The following is a 17,869-nucleotide window of genomic DNA, read 5'->3' as shown; positions in this document are numbered from 1 at the left end:
ATTTGCAAACATTTTCTCTTATTTTATAGGTTGCCTTTTCATTACTGTGTCCTTTGATTAGCAAAAGTTTTTATGTTTGATGCAATCCCATTTGTTGATTTTTTGTTGTTGTTGTTGTTGTTGCCTGCGATTTTGGGGTAATATCCAAGAATGTGGAACATGTCATATCCACATTCAATGTCCTGAAGATTTTTTTTCTGCATTTTCTTTTACAAGTTTTATTGCTTTAGGTCTTCCGGTTAAGTCTTTAATCTATTTTGAGTTAATTTTTGTATGCGATATAAGAAAAAGGTCCAACTTCATTCTTTTGTGTGTAAATATCCAGTTTTCCCAGCATCCTTTGTTGAGCAGACTATCTTTTCCCATTTAGTGCTCTTGGAGCTCTTCTTGGAGGTCAGTTGGCCATGTATACATGAGTTTATTTCTGGGTTCTCTATTCTGTTCTATTGATTTGTACATCTATCTTTATTTCAGGACCACACTGTTTTATTCTTCTTTTTCAAAGTTGTTTGACTCTTTAGGGCCCCTTGAGATTCCCTATGAATTTTAGGATGAATTCTTCTACTTCTGCAACAAATGCTATGGGAATTTTGATAAGGATTGCATTACACCTGTAGACTGCTTTGAGTACTATTAACATCTTAATAATATTAAATCTAATCCATGAACATGAGATGTTTCTATTTATCTCTTCTTTAAATTCATTTAGTAATGTTTTGTAGTTTTCATTTTATAAGATATTTTTTATCTCCTTAGTTAATTCCTAAGTATTGTTTTCTTTTTGATGCCATTGAAAAGGGAATCATTTTCTTATTTTTATCAGATGCTTTCACTGTGTACAGAAATGTAACTAATTTTTTTGTGTATGTTGATTTTGAATCTGGTAACTTTACTGAATTTTTAAATTAGTTCTAACCTTTTTATTTTTTTGGTGGAATCTTTCATATGTTTGTTGGCTTTATACATGTCTTCTTTTGAAAAGTGTATGTTCCTTTTACACTGTTGGTGGGAGTGTAAATTAGCTCAACCATTGTGGAAGACAGTGTGGTGATTCCTCAAGGACCTAGAAATAGAAATTCCATTTGACCCAGCAATCCCATTACTGGGTACGTATCCAAAGGATTATAAATCGTTCTACTGTAAGGACACATGCACATGAATGTTCATTGCAGCGCAGTTTACAATAGCAAAGACCTGGAACCAACCCAAATGCCCATCGATGATAGACTGGACAGGGAAAATGTGGCACATATACACCATGGAATATTATGCAGCTATCACAAATGATGAGTTCATGTCCTTTGTAGGGACATGGATGAACCTGGAAACCATCATTCTCAGCAAACTGACAGGAGAGCAGAAGATCAAACACCGCATGTTCTCACTCATAGGCGGGTGTTGAACAATGAGAACACATGGACACAGGGAGGGGAGCGCTACACACTGGGGTCAGTTGGGGGGAAATAGGGGAGGGAGGGTGGGGGGTGGGAAGCTGGGGAGAGATAGCAAGGGGAGAAATGCCAGATGTAGGTGATGGGGAGGAAGGCAGCAAATCACACTGCCATGTGTGTTCCTATGCAACAATTCTGCATGTTCTTCACATGTACCCCAAAACCTAAAATGCAATAAAATAAATAAATGGGGAAAAAAAAAAAAAAGAAAATCAAACACTGAATGTTTTCACTCATAGGTGGGTGTTGAACAATAAGAACACATGGACACAGGGAGGGGAGCACTACACACTGAGGTCTGTTGGGTGGAAATAGGGGAGGGACAGCCTGGGGTGGGAAGTTGGGGAGAGATAGCATGGGGAGAAATGCCAGATATAGGTGAAGGGGAGGAAGGCAGCAAATCACACTGCCATGCATGTACCTATGCAACAATCTTGCATGTTCTTCACATGTACCCCAAAACCTAAAATGAAATTAAAAAATAAAAAAGGAAAGTGTCTGTTCATATCCTTTGCCCACTTTTGAATGTGTTTGTTTTTTTCTTGTAAATCTGTTTAGTTCTTTGTAGATTTTGGATATTAGCCCTTTGTCAGATGGGTAGATTGCAAAAATTTTTTCCCATTCTGTTGTTTGCCAGTTCACTCTAATGATTGTTTCTTTTGCTGTACAGAAGTTCTGGAGTCTAATTAGATCCCATGTGTCTATTTTGGCTTTTGTTGCCAATGCTTTTGGTGTTTTAGCCATGAAGTCCTTGCCTATGCCTATGTCCTGAATGGTTTTGCCTAGATTTTCTTCTAGGGTTTTTATGGTGTTAGGTCTTATGTTTAAGTCTTTAATCCATCTGGAGTTAATTTTAGTGTAAGGTGTCAGGAAGGGGTCCAGTTTCTGCTTTCTGCACATTGCTAGCCAGTTTTGCCAACACCATTTATTAAACAGGGAATCCTTTCCCCATTGCTTGTTTTTTTGAGGTTTGTCAAAGATCAGATGATGATTGTAGATGTATGGTGTTGCTTCTGAGGCCTCTGTTCTGTTCCATTGGTCTATATCTGTGTTTTGGTACGAGTACCATGCTGTTTTGATTACTGTTAGGCTTGTAGTATAGTTTGAAGTCAGGTAGCGTGATGCCTCTAGCTGTGTTCTTTTTGCTTAGAACTGACTTGGCTATGTGGGCTCTCTTTGGGCTCCATATGAAGTTTAAGGTGTTTTTTTTCCAGTTCTGTGAAGAGGATCATAGGTAGCTTGATGCAGCTAGCATTGAATATATAAATTACTTTGGGGAGTATGGCAATTTTCACGATATTGATTCTTCCTAACCATGAGCATGGAATGTTTTTCCATCTGTTTGTGTCCTCTCTTATTTCCTTGAGCAGTGGTTTGTAGTTCTTCTTGAAGAGGTCCTTTACATCCTTTGCTAGTTGTATTCCTAGGTATTTTATTCTCTTTGTAGTAATTGTGAATGGCAGTTCATTCTTGATTTGGCTCTCTTTAAATCTGTTACTGGTGTATAGGAATGCTTGTGATTTCTGCACATTAATTTTGTATCCTGAGACTGCTGATGTTGCTTATCAGTTTAAGGAGATTTTGGGCTGAGACAATGGGGTCCTCTAATTATACAATCATGTCGTCTGCAAATAGAGACAATTTGACTTCCTTCTTCCCTAATTGTATACCGTTTATTTATTTTTCTTGCCTAATTGCTCTGGCTAGAACTCCTATATGCTACATTGAATAGGAGTGGTGAGAGAGGGCAGTCTTGCCTAGTACCAGATTTCAAAGAGAATGCTTCCAGTTTTTGCCCATTCAGTATGATATTGGCTATGGGTTTGTCATAAATAGCTTTTATTATTTTGAGATAGGTTCTGTTGATACCTAGTTTATTTTTTATCATAAAGGCTGTTGAATTTTGTCATAGGCCTTCTCTGAATCTATTGAGATAATCATGTGGTTTTTGTCTTTGGTTCTGTTTATGTGGTGAATTATGTTTATAGACTTGTGTATGTTGAACCACCCTTGCATCCCCGGGATGAAGCCTACCTGATCGTGTTGGATAAGCTTTTTGATGTGCTGTTGCAATTGGTTTGCCAATATTTTATTGAAGATTATTGCATCTATGTTCATCATGAATATTGGCCCGAGTTTTCTTTTTTAGCTGAGTCTCTGCTGGGTTTTGCTATCAGGATGATATTGGTTTCATAAAATGATTTGGAAATGATTCCCTCTTTTTGGATTGTTTGGAATAGTTTCAGAAGGAATGGTACCAGCTTCTCTTTGTATGTCTGGTAGAATTTGGCTGTGAACCCATCTGGACCTGGGCTTTTTTTTGGTTGATAGGCTATTAATTTCTGCCTCAATTTCAGCCCTTGTTATTGTTCTATTCAGGGTTTCAACTTCCTGGTTTAGGCTTGGGATGGTGCAAGTGTCCAGGAATTTATCCATTTCTTCCAGGTTTACTGGTTTATATGCATAGAGTTTTTTTGTAGTGATCTCTGATGGTAGTTTGTATTTCTGTGGAATCAGTGGTGATATCCCCTTTATTGTTTTTTATTGCATCTATTTGATTCTTCTCTCTTTTCTTTTTTTAAATCTGGCTAACAGTCTGCCTATTTTGTTTATCTTTTCAAAAAACTAGCTCCTGGATTTATTGATTTTTTGAAGTTTTTTTGTGTCTCTATCTCATTCAGTTCTTCTCTGATCTTAGTTATTTCTTATCTTCTGCTAGATTTTGAGTTTTTTTGATCTTGCTCCTTTAGCTCTTTCAATTTTGATGATAGGGTGTTGATTTTAGATCTTTCCTTGCTTCTCATTTGGGCATTCATTGCTATAAATTTTCCTCTAGACACTGCTTTAAATGTGTCCCAGAGATTCTGGTTTGTTGTGTATTCATTCCATTGGTTTTGAAAAACATCTTTATTTCTGCCTTTATTTCATTGTTTATCCAGTCCACATTCAAGAGCCAGTTGTTCAGTTTCCATGAAATTATGAGGTTCTTTGTTAATTTCTTTTTTTTTTTTTTTGAGACGGAGTTTCACTCATGTTACCCAGGCTGGAGTGCAATGGCGCGATCTCGGCTCACCGCAACCTCCGCCTCCTGGGTTCAGGCAATTCTCCTGCCTCAGCCTCCTGAGTAGCTGGGATTACAGGCACACACCACCATGCCCAGCTAATTTTTTGTATTTTTAGTAGAGACGGGGTTTCACCGTGTTGACCAGGATGGTCTCGATCTCTTGACCTCGTGATCCACCTGCCTCGGCCTCCCAAAGTGCTGGGATTACAGACTTGAGCCACCGCGCCCGGCCCTTAGTTAATTTCTTAATCCTGAGTTCTAATTTGATTGCACTGTGGTCTGAGAGACTGTTTGTCATGATTTCCATTCTTTTGCTTTTGGTGAGGAGTGATTTACTTCCAATTATGTGGTCAGCTTTAGAGTAGGTGCGATGTGGTGCTGAGAAGAATGTATATTCTGTGGATTTGGGGTGGAGAGTTCTGTATATGTCTATTAGGTTTGCTTGGTCCAGGTCTGAGTTCAAGTCCTGGATATCCTTATTATTTTTCTGTCTTGTTAATCTGTCTAATATTGACCGTAGAGTGTTAAAGTCTCCCACTATTATTGTGTGGGAGTCTAAGTCTCTTTGTAGGTCATTAAGAACTTGCTTTATATTTGGGTCCTCCCGTATTGGGTGCATATATATTTAAGATCATTAGCTCTTCTTGTTGCATTGATCCTTTTACTGTTATGTAATGTCCTTCTTTGTCTCTTTTGATCTTTGTTGGTTTAAAGTCTATTTTATGAGACTAGGATTGTAACTCCTGCTTTTTTTCTTTCCATTTGCTTGGTAAATCTTTATTTTGAATCTATGTGTGTCCTTGCATGTGAGATTGGTTTCCTGGATGCAGCACACTGGTGGTTTTTGACTTTTTATCCAATTGCCAGTCTGTGTCTTTTGATTGGGACATTTAGCCCATTTACATTTAAGGTTAATATTGTTATGTGTGAATTTAATCCTGCCATTTTGATGTTAGCTGGTTGTTTTGCCTATTAGTTTATGTAGTTTCTCAATTGTGTTGATGCTCTTTACCATTTAGTATGTTTCTGGAGTGGCTGGTACTGGTTGTTCCTTCCTATGTTTAGTGCTTCTTTCAGGAGCTCTTGTAAGGCAGGCCTGGTGGGGATGAAATCTCTCAGCAATTGTTTGTTCATAAAGGATTTATTTCTTCTTTGCTTTTGAAACTTAGTTTGGCTGGATATGAAATTCTAGGTTGAAAGCTCTTTTCTTTAAGGATGTTGAATATTGGCCACCGGTCTCTTCTGGCTTGCAGGGTTTCTGCTGAGAGATCTGCTGTGAATCTGATAGGCTTCCCTTTGTCGGTAATCCGACCTTTCTCTGTGGCTGCCCTTAGCATTGTTTCCTTCATTTCAACCCTGATGAATCTGACATTATATGCCTTGGGGTTGCTCTTCTTGAGGAATATCTTTGTGGTGGTCTCTGTATTTCCTGGACATGAATATTGGCCTGCCTTGCTAGTTTGGGGAAGTTTTCCTGGATAATATCCTGAAGAGTGTTTTCCAGCTTCGATTCATTCTCTCTGTCACATTCAGGTACACCTATCAAATGTAGATTAGGCCTTTTCACATAATCCCATATTTCCTTGAGGCTTTGTTCATTTCTTTTCACTCCTTTTTCTCTAATCTTGCCTTCTCGTTTTATTTCATTGAGTTGATCTTCAATTTCTGATATCCTTTCTTCTGCTTGGTCGATTCAGCTATTGAAACTTGTGTATGCTTCGCAAAGTTCTCGTGTTGTGTTTTTCAGCTCCATTAAGTCATTTATGTTCTTCTCTAAGCTGTTTATTCTCTTTAACATTTCATCAAACCTTTTGTCAAGGTTCTTAGTTTCTTTGCATTGAGTTAGAACATGTTCTTTTAGCTAAGAGAAGTGTGTTATTACCCACTTTCTGAAGCCTGTTTCTGTCAATTAATCATACTCATTCTCCATCCAGTCTTATTCTCTTGCTGGTGAGGCGTTGTGATCCCTTGGAGGAGGAGAGGCGTTCTGGTTTTGTTTTCATCCTTTTTGTGCTGGTTTCTTCCTATCTTTGTGGATTTATCTACCTGTGGTCTTTGTAGTTGGTGACTTTCGGATGGGGTCTCTGAATGGACGTTCTTTTTGTTGATATTAAAGTTATTTCTTCCTGTTTTTTAGTTTTCTTGTAACAGTCAGGCCCCTCTGCTATAGGACTGCTGGAGGTCCACTCCAGACCCTGCTTGCCTGGGGATCACCTGTAGCAGCTGCAGAACGGTAAGGGTTGCTGCCAGTTTCTTCTTCTGTTATCTTTTTCCCAGAAGGATACCCACCAGGTGTCATCCTGAGTTATCCTTTATGAGGTGTCTCTTTGGATATACAGGAGTCGGGGAGCTGCTTGAGGTGACAGTCTGATGCTTATAGCAGCTCAAGTGCTGAGCTGTAAGCTCTGTTGTTCCATTCAGAGCTGCTGAGCAGGTACGTTTAAGTCTGCTGCAGTGGAACTCATAACTGCATTTTTCCCCAGGAGCTCTGTCCTAGAAGGTGAGGCTTTATTTATAAGTTCCTGATGTGCTTCTGCCTTTTTTGAGAGATGTCCTGCCCAGCAAGGAGGTAGCCTAGTCACAGTCTGCCAGCAGAGGCATTGCTGAGCTGCCGTGGGCTCTGCCCAGCTGCTGTGTGAACTTCCTTGTGGTTTTGTTTACAGAGGTATAGGTAGAACAGCCTCAGTAGTGGCAGTCTGCCTCAGTAATGGTGGACTGCCTCGTTAATGGTGGACTGCCTTGGTAATGGCGAACTGCCTTGGTAGTGGTGGACTGCCTTGGTAATGGCGAACTGCCTTGGTAGTGGTGGACTGACTTGGTAATGGCCGACACCCTTCCCACCACAAAGCTGGACTGTCCCGGGTCCAGCTGTGCTTGCTGCAAAACTCTTAATCCAGAGCATTTCAGATTTCTGGTCTTTGTGGGGGTGGGACCTGCCAAGCCAGGTCACCTGGCTCCCTTTTTCAGCCTTCTTTTTTTCAGTTGAATGGGCGGGTTTCCAGGCGTTCCAGGCACCAATTGAAATGGCCGCCCAGATTTGTGTGAGTTTTTGTGTGGAGACCTGCTGCACTGGCTGAAACAGTTGTGCTGAAAACTCGTGGCGCTTTTCAGCCCAGGAATTTCCTGGTCTGTGGGTAGTAATAATTCGTTTGGAAATGCAGTGATCACTCACCCTCTCTGCTGTTCTTGCTGGGAACTGCACTCCAGAGTTGTTTCTATCTGGCCATCTTGGATCCTCTCCAAGCTTAACATTTTAAAAATACAAAATAATTATTCTTTACTTAAATTTCTTTTTTAGACACAGGGTTCTGCTCTGTCACCCAGGCTGGAGTGCAGTGGCACAATCATAGCTCACTGCAGCCTCAAACTCCTAGGCTTAAGTGATCCTCCTGCCTCACACTCAGGAGTATCAGGGATTATAGGCCTGAGCCATGGTGTCCAGCATGCACTGAAATTTTGAATAAGTCAGGCTTACCAATTAATATATTGCTGCATCTGAAAGAGTAATACAACAATAGAAGCTTTTTAAAGTAATTGTTTGTGGTGGGTAGACTCCTAAAATGACTCCCAAATGACCCACACCCTTGTACAATCAATACCCTTCCCCTTGAGTGACAGTGACTTGCTCTAATCAGTTGACTTTCAGTTAATCAAAAGGGAGATTATCCTGGGCTGAACTAAACTAATCTCAGCAAGATAGCAGGGACTTCAGTCTTACAACTAGATGCCATTTAAAGGAAATCATAGCTGCACATTTGATTCTTGGGCGCTGGGCAGGAATTTGTTAAAGAGCATGGATGTGAATAAAGGTGGGAAATAAAGGTGTATCTGCTGCCTCTGCTCAAAAGCTCACCTGTAGCTACGAGGCAGAGATTTAGGGGAGTGGTATATACAGTCAAGAAGAAATAATACATAGCCTTTGACTCTGGCTTCTTCCAATTAGCATAATGCTTTTGGGGTTCATCCATAGTGTTGCATTTATCAGTAGTTTTTAAATTGTTTAGTATATTACATTGTGTGGATATACCCAGTCTGGTTTTTTTTTTAGACAGAGTTTTGCTCTTGTCGCCCAGGCTATAGCGTAGTGGTGCAATCTTGGCTCACCACAACCTCTGCCTCCTGGGTTCAAGAGATTCTCCTGCCTCAGCTTCCTGAATAGCTGGGATGACAGCCATGAGCCACCACACCCAGTTGTTTTGTATTTTTAGTAGAGATGGGGTTTCTCCATGTTGGTCAAGCTGGTCTCTAACTCCCGACCTCAGGTGATCTGCCCACCTCGGCCTCCCAAAGTGCTGGGATTACAGGCATGAGCCACCATGCTCAGCCTACCCACTGTGTTTATCTATACACATTTATGGATATTTGGGAGTTCCTAGTTTTTAGCCGTCATGGATAAAACTTCTATGAGCATTCACATACATGCCTTTGTGTGAAAATGGGTTTTCATTTCTCTTGGGTGTATATACGGGAGTGGAATTACTAGGTTATATGGCAAATACTACATATATTTAAAATGATAAGAAACTGTTAAACTATTTTCCAAAATGTTTCTACCATACTTGATTTTTTAGAAGAGAGGAAACACACTGGCAATTTTGATGCTGTATGTCCACAACCTAAGAGAATCTAATAATAGCACCCTGGTCTGTCAGTGTAGGAATTGCCTAGGTAATACATGGGAGATGTGGAGGGAGCAGATGTACAGGAAACGTGCATTAGAAAGTTTTGCTTTTCTCATCCCACCTCATTTCTGAGTCTGATCCTTCCTGCTCCTCACAAATAGATTGGTAGTTTCATCTGCTGTTGGGCCCTTTTCTGCTCTAGTTACTGAACTCTCAGAGACTTCAGGAAAAACTTAAACTATTCCAGGGAAGTTTTGGTGTTACTCTGTACTTATAGACTCCAGTGTGGCTGAACCTGTGACCCCAGCTGCCAACTCAACTTAGAGTTTATTAGCCTGGCATTGACCAGCACACTGTGATGATGTCTGAGGCTCACTGCATGCTGTTAGTGTGCCCTGGTTCATAAAGCTGGGCCTTCAGCATCGATCCCACTCTAAGTCCCTTGTTCTGTCTTCCCACTGCTGTCCCTTTGGGGGATCTGGGGGTCTGACATCATTTGCATTATTAGTCAATTCCAAGAAATGCACCTGTGCACTAACTTTTTCTTAGTGGGCAGATCGAGCCATAGCTCAATCCCTCAATTTCTATACTAAGCCTTTTATTTTAGTAAAACTGTTAGGTTATCTAGAAATTCATCAGTGGGAAAATTACTTCAAGGGAGGTAGAAGCTGTGAGGTGCTAAATATTTTTCTTTCTTTTTAAATGTAACTTGGATCTAAAGTAAGGGTGATTTTCCTTTTATTATTTGTTCAGAATATACCAGTAGGTTCTGTTGGCAGAAATTTATTAAGGGGCCTTGATAAGAAATAACAGTGTATCTCATATCTCTTCTCAACAGCTCACATATAGCTACAAGGCAGAGATTTAGGGGAGTGGGATACACCGCCAATTGAGAAATAGCAACATTGTCAGGGTCTCTAACACACTTTGGAAGATGTAAAGAATTCCTTAAATTTTCTGGTAGAATTGTTGCAAAAGGCAGACATGCTTAAATGGTCGTAACTAAAGAGAGCTTTAAATAATGTTTAAATAAGATTTTTGTAAAACTCATGCAACATTCGATCACAACTCCAACAGTTCTCTAAAATTTGATTTATTCTGGCCATATTTTGCAGCAAAGAAACACTTGGCTATTTATTTAAATATAATGCATGAGTGTGGGGGCTGGCATTGATGATTCACAATTAACACAGTTGAATATCACTTCCCTGCTGAAACTCGGGTAAACCCAATACCACAATGAACATCAGTGGGGATCTGCATGCTCTGGTCAAGGTTGATCTTCATGCTGAGTATCTGTTTTCCGTGATGATGAGAACAGTCTGGGAGGAGTGAATGAAGGATGGGGCCATGAGGGAAGATGAGGCTCTCTAGTTACAACGCTTTGTGTGGAAGTTAGGAATAGGGTGTAAGTGTTTCTGCCTAATATTTAACTTAGAAGAGAAGATATCCATGTTAAAAATACCTAAATACTCATACGAGAGCAGGTGACTAAACAATAGCCTGTGTGGCACAGAAAACCAGTGCAACAGCAGTTTAGCAAAGTGTTCAGTGTAGGCTGGACTGGTTAGAGCAGGTTTCTGGATTGAAGTTGGGGATTGGTGAGAGTTTGGATTGGTGGAAAGAGACAGGGAGGACATCTCACATCAAGAAGTTATGCCAGTGGCTTTCAGGAGTGTTTGTGCAGAAAAGCCTGTAAGAATAGAGCATGATAGTGTAATGAAATGCATGAAAGTGTGAAGGATCATGATATTTAGTTTGAGGAGTGCTAACTAGAGGCTCTGAAGATTTGAGAAGAAACATAATGAAAGCTGTTCTTAGCCTGATCTTGGTATAGAGGATCAGTAAACCCCAAACACCTTACCATTCTATTACCTCTCTCTCAAGGAATGAGTCCCTTGATAAGAATTTCATGTAAAAAATATTGTCAATTCAGTGCTGCTGCTGAATGCTAGTTTCTTTAAACACACACAGTTTTATTTTGAGATTTTTTTTATTAGATAGATGAACTATTATTTAAATGAAAAAGGCACATAGTCCCATAAAACAATTACGCATTTTGGTGATAACTTCAAAAGGAGAAATTAAAATGTTCTTATGTTCTGAGGAAGCATTTCCACTTCTAGACTTTGCTGCATAAAGATCTGTAGTTGGGCCAGGTGCAGACTCATGCCTGTAATCCCAGCACTTTGGGAGGCCGAGGCCGGCAGATCACCTAATCAGGAGTTTGAGACCAGCCTAACCAACATGGAGAAACTTCATCCCCGTTAAAAATGCAAAATTAGCTGGGCATGGTGGCACATGCCTGTCATCCCAGCTACTTGGAAGGCTGAGGCAGGAGAGTTGCTTGAACCTGGGAGGCGGAAGTTGTGGTGAGTCAAGATCACACCATGTTTTTTGTATTCCAGCCTGGGCAACAAGGGTGAAACTCTGTCTCAAAATTAAAAAAAAAAAAAAAATCCGTGGTCATCTAGGAGAAGGCTTGACCTGGTTCAGAGTATCAGAGCAATTTAGAGTCATGGAAGTGCTGCAATTCTATCCTGGGCTATCATCTTTTTGCAGTGGTCCATTCTCTAATTTTCAACCACATATTACCAGACAATCTCTTAACTTCATACACAACAAAATAATTCTGTTTTAGTGCTTAGAATTAGAATAAAAAAGCATAAGCAAAAATAGCACAAACATTTGAAAAACACTCCTCTTTTCCACCACTCCCTTCTTAGAACAGAAATACAAGCACTGTGCTTTAAGAAAATGGATGGAAAAATTTTCTTTGTACTTCTCATTCTCCAGTTACATTTACTACCTGATAGTGTTAATACCTTTGTGTAGTACCTTTCTTTAAAATATACAGGGAAATGGTCTGTTCTAAGAAACTGTGTTTTTAAATTTAATTATAGTGTGCTATGATGATTTAAAAAATGGCCTTTTGAGTAAAGGACATGAACAAGTTATTTAAAAAGTGAGCAGTAAGAGTGGTCAGTAAACACATCAAAAAGGTCCCCTCACTAATTTTCAAAGAAATGCAAATTAGAATAATACTACCCTTGTTGCTTATCAAATTAATACTTTAACAATTATTATATAAATTTTATGGATAGGATTATGAAGCAACACACCTTTCCTGGCAACTAGTGTACATAATGGAAATTCTAAAAATGTTCTTATGCTTTGACCAAGCATTTCCACCTCTAGACTTTGCTGCACAAAGACCTGTGGTCATCTAGAAGGCCTGACTTGGTTCAGAGGTTTGAGAGCAATGTGAAATGAAAATGCTGCCATTCTATTCTGGGCTGTCATGTTTTTTGCAGTGGTCCATTCATTAATTTTCAACCACATATTACCAATCTCTTAAGTCAAATGTATTTGTAGGGCTCTGGATTTGAAATGGAATCAGGCTTTCAACCTTGATGTGGCCACTTCCAACTTCTAAAGGACCTGTGAAGACCTAGATACAGAATAAAACACAGAAAGTAAGAAAACCAACTTTGAAAGAGAATTTATTGTCAAAATTACTACTAGGTCAATTGAGCAAAAACTTCAAAGAGCATTTTCATATTAACCAAAGCATCCCTCCTCAATTGAAACATATGAAGAACTTGTTCACCCCTATCCTGACTCAGAGACCCAGAAATCTGGGCATTCATCGTCACCATATTCTGTGTGTAATAGTTTTAAGCAGCTAAATTACTGTTCTCTACTCTTGAGTTTCCTCCATCTCTTCAGATACAGAAAGTTCTATAAAATATTCAAATGATCAAATCTTTAATTCATTCCATATATCTGGCTCAAGACAGTGTCCCAATAACCTTATTCTAGAGAAAGTCAGGTTTAGACTTGTGCTCATTATACTCATGTTCTTGGCATCATTTTAAGCTCCGAGGAGACATGCTCACATAGCTCGCATTGATATGTGTATACATGTTTAACACTCTGTGCTGTGATGGATGGGCTTAGATGTAGATATGCATAGATGATGAAGCAGATGGCTGTGGATATGGTACTGATGTAGATTCAGTACAGCTGTATAATTGCATCTGTGTTTCACATATCTTGGGTACTGTATCTTGACTGTATCTGTGTTAATACCTAATTGAGTTATAAGACATAAATGTGGAACTCTTAACACAATACCTGGCACACTGCAATCAGTCAATGTGTGTGTGTGTGTGTGTGTGTGTGTGTGTGTGTGATAGAAACAGAACCTGCTAATACACATAATAGGTTGGGTTGTTATAACAAAATCCCATAGACTATGTGGCTTAAACAACAGGCCTTTGTTTCTCACAGTTCTGGAGTCTGGGAAGTCCAAGGTCAAGATTAGTTTCTGGTGAGAGGACCCTTCCTCTTTAGCAGCTCCCCATGGTTTGCAAATCACAGATTTCTTGCTGTATTCTCACATGGTGTGGGAGGTAAGGAGGGCCGGAGGGAGAAGGTGAGCTCTTATTTCCTAAGGGCACTAATCCCATGAGGAGCGCTCCACCCCCATGACCTAATTGCCTCCTAAAGCTGTCATCTCCAAACACCATCACACTGGGGATTGGGTCTTTAACATGTTAATCTTTTGGGATGGAGAATACAAACATTCAGCTCATAACAGGTAAGGTAGAAAATCGCAGGAATTTATATTCTATATATGAAAGATCATTAATAATGAGCAGAATTTGAAGTTTAAATGCCAATTTGTAATCTATTTTTATCTTTTCTAAGATTCTTTTTTACTTTTTAATTTTGAAACTTTCATATACAAAGGGACAATAATTTGAATAAATGTTCTCTGCTTTTTGAGATCTGGGGCATTATTTGCACTGTTATGATCACCCTATAATTCTATGTGTGCAGGGACAGCGCTTTATATTTTTAAAACAATTTTATATACAGTATTCGATTTTATTTTTCAATAAACAGTCCATGAGATAGAAAGAACATGTATTTTGTTTTACAGGTAAGCTCCAGGGAGAGTCTAGGTTACCTTAGGTTGTGTGGGTAAAACATGGTGGTGGTAAATAATAAATAAACAGTCTTGTTTTCCCAAATGCACATATGGGCATCCAGATCAAATGAAACCACATCACATGAATTGAACAGGTACTTCCTGACTTAAAACATTGCGCTCACAAAAGACACACTCTCCTAAATGTCTCCACCATACTATGCACTTTGTCCCCAAATGCCTAATCACTGAAGCTCAGACTCTGTTGCTTTGATTCCCTTAGGAAAAAATTCCTGGTGTTTCAGAAATAAAGAGCCATTAAAGTACATTAGAAGTTAATCCTTCTTTTAAAATGTGACTCTGTTTTTTCCAGTTAGATGACCATTTTCTATTATGAAAATAATTGAGGCAAAATAACATGCAGGTGATTTTGCTTCTTTATTATACCATCATGCTATTAGAGCTAGAGGAAGTCACAATGCTGTAATCTTTAAGTAAGTGATTATTCTTTGACGTGCAGAGACCCTTAGGTCTCAATCACTGATCACAACCCCGTTTAATACAAAGATCAGGCAACTAGTGCTCTCATATTAAATGTCTTATTCCAGGATCACAGATGATGCTGGCAGTGGCAGAACCTAGATGTGGGTGCAGGGCTCTCCCTCTCAGTGTTAGTCTGTAAACATTGCACCACGCTTCCTTGAGGAGATAGGCTAAACAGTTGTGGGTGGACTCATGAATTAACTAGCAATGGCTTAAGACTTCACCCTTCAATGGCATCGATCCCCGCACCAACAAAGCTATAATTCCACAGATCCTTCCAAAAAAGGCTAACCTCCAGTGACATTCCACATTCTCTTTCTTCCATCATGTTCACACCTGTGTCCCATTCCATCAAGACTTGAGAATAACCTATTACATAATATTTATCTCCCTAGCTACATACTCTTTGTTGGTACAGAGATATTGTAACCCCTGAAACCTTCCATCTCTGCATAACGTTATGTCTTTATGAGTTGTGTGGTTTGAAATACCATATAATAGTGATTACTCTAGAAGAGACGTGTTGAGATAAGGATCATTGTAAGGTGGCCGGGTGTGATGGCTCATGCCTTTAATCCCAGCACTTTGGAAGGCCGAGGTGGGTAGATCACCTGAGGTCAGGAGTTTAAGACCAGCTTGACCAACATGATGAAATCCAGTCTCTACTAAAAATACAAAAAAACAAGCCAGGTGTGGTGGCAGGTGCCTTTAATCCCAGCTACTTCGGAGACTGAGGGAGGAGAATCACTTGGACCTGGGAGGCAGAGGTTGCAGTGAGCCGAGGTGGCACCATTGCACTCCAGCCTTGGCAACAAGAGCAAAACTCCATCTTAAAATAAAAAAAAGAAAAGGAAAAAAGAAAAAAGAATCATTGTAAGGTTGAGTAAAAGTGGAGAAATAAATATAGCTTTAGAAAGAAAACTGTCAAGGATTATGACCAAACTATTAGGATATGAGACATACTAATTCACTGCCCCTATTCTTGAACTTATGCTTTTCCTGATGTTTGATTATAATTATATCCCCAGGAGGTATAAAGGGTATTTTTACTTAGCACTTACACCAGGGGAGAGAATACTAATCCAGGGTCTGGCACTCAGTAAGCACTCATGGATGTAGGCAGCAAATATCCCATAGCTGGACTTATTGGAGCATAGCACATACCTAGAAAGCAATGTAACCTTAGCATCAGCATCAGTGCCCCTTCTTATTATCAAGAGATTCTAATTAGCAATAATAGGGTTCTCATATTGTGAAGATGTTTTCATTATATCTGAATTTAAGCATCAGAGAGTATTACACAGTCAAGCTATAGGAAAAGACTGTTTCTAACAGTGTATTTTCCATTACTCTGAACATTAGGAATATGCCATACTTTACAGAATGATGATATATTAAAAGGAAACTAATACACACACATGAGTGCACATGTACACACACACACACACACACACACACACACACACACACACACACAATATTGAGGAAAAATTTCCAGATTGTCTACACTCCTTGGTGCAGCTTTATGGCCTTATGCATCATTTCATTAAAATTCTTCCTTCTCATTATTCTTAGCTCTTGACAGTTGTTATGCTTAATTAACTCAATCAATTGTGGATTACTGCCAGTTATATTTGCAGAAACCATAGCAGCTTATTAACTCATAAACGTCAAAAGATAACAGAAACACTGGAGGACAAATCATTAAATGCATCTTTTAATTTCCAGCCTATAAACGGAAGTTGGCTCATGTTAGTTTGCCAGTTGTTTTCAATGTGTAGACACTGGAATAGTATCATCCCTATGTCTAGGCTACGTGTGACCCATGAGGGAAAGTAATGAATCATGATCAAGCTGATTCTTTCATTACCTTTAACATAGTGTGCCAAACATTGATGTCTTCTCACACATTTATGATGTTTTCTTACAAATGTTTAACTTTTATCACAAATTAATGAGCAAAAACTAAAGATCTTTGAGGATAGATTTCTTTTCTTTCTTTTTTTTTGGGGGGTGGGGAGTATTGTTTGTTTTGTAAACTACTGTTTTGCTACAACCTAGAAAAGCATCTGGCACATAGTAGGTGTTTAGTGGATGTGTGTTGGAAATATAAACAAATTGTTATTAGTCCTGTCTTTGAGAGGGTACTCACATTTTTCTGGGTTTCCAAACAAGTATCAGAAGATACTTACTGAAATTATATATTTATTATCCAATGAATAAAAATACTCATACATATAAGTGATATGTCTCTGATGACTGGAGGAACACCAGGGTCCTTGGTCTTGCTCCGGTTTTAATAAAATGACACGGATACACGTGAAGTGGTTTTAAGGAGTGGAGAATTTAATGGTCAAGAAACAAGGAAGAGGCTCTCCTATACAGAGACAGAGGGAGGGGGGCTCCAAGCCAAAAAAGGGAACCCCAAGTGTGGCAAAAAGCAGCCAGTTATATCAGGAAACTGGAGGAGGCAGTGTCTGATTTGCAAAGAACCCAGGGGATTGGTTTGACCAGTATGTCATTCAAGTAGCTCGCAAGAAAACCGACCCTCCCACCCTACCCTTTTAATATACAAATGCAGGGCACCATGATGTTCTACACCTGTGGGGATACGTGGGGGCAGCCATGTTGCCAGGCACATGTGGGGACAAGGAGAAGGTGGGAATCAATGTGTTTGGGTGGACCCAATTTCTAAGGGCTAGAATTTGCATTTCTACTAGGCATAAACATTTCTGGAGCTGCTTTAAAAGAAAAGGAAAACTTCCTAAGGACCCCTTTTCCTCTCTGTCTTCCTAAAATACTTTTTAAGTAACCCTTACAACATTTGCCCCATGAGGAAATGTCACCATAATTGTTGTCAGGGGGTTTTGGGAAATGACTCTTTTCGGGGAACAGCAACCAGGGCTGCTCCTGGGGTCAATCTAAGGGTCCTTGGAAGAATGGTGTGTCCATGCATAGTTTGGTTTGCAGCACCATTTGGAGTTTGACTGCTTCTAGGCAAGAGGAAATAATTTGAGATATAGTATTGAGTATACAAGATGCAAATATTAATACAAGACATATAAGCAAGAAGGGGCTTAATAAAGGGGTTAACCAGTTCCATAAAGAAGACTGGAATTCATTAAAGAGGGATTGTAGCCATCTGGGGCTGAAGGCTGCATTTTCCCTTAGTCTGTCAATAATTGTGATTCGATCTTTAAGTACCTGTAGATTTTCCTATACTTTACTAGAGATGTTAATTCAGAAGCAGCAC

The sequence above is a fragment of the Sapajus apella genome, unplaced genomic scaffold (assembly GCF_009761245.1).
Source record: "Sapajus apella isolate SASKATOON/1434 unplaced genomic scaffold, GSC_monkey_1.0 scaffold10, whole genome shotgun sequence".
Lineage (NCBI taxonomy): Eukaryota > Metazoa > Chordata > Mammalia > Primates > Cebidae > Sapajus > Sapajus apella.
The sequence above is the reverse complement of the archived record's forward strand: the minus strand, read 5'-3'. Positions refer to the sequence as shown.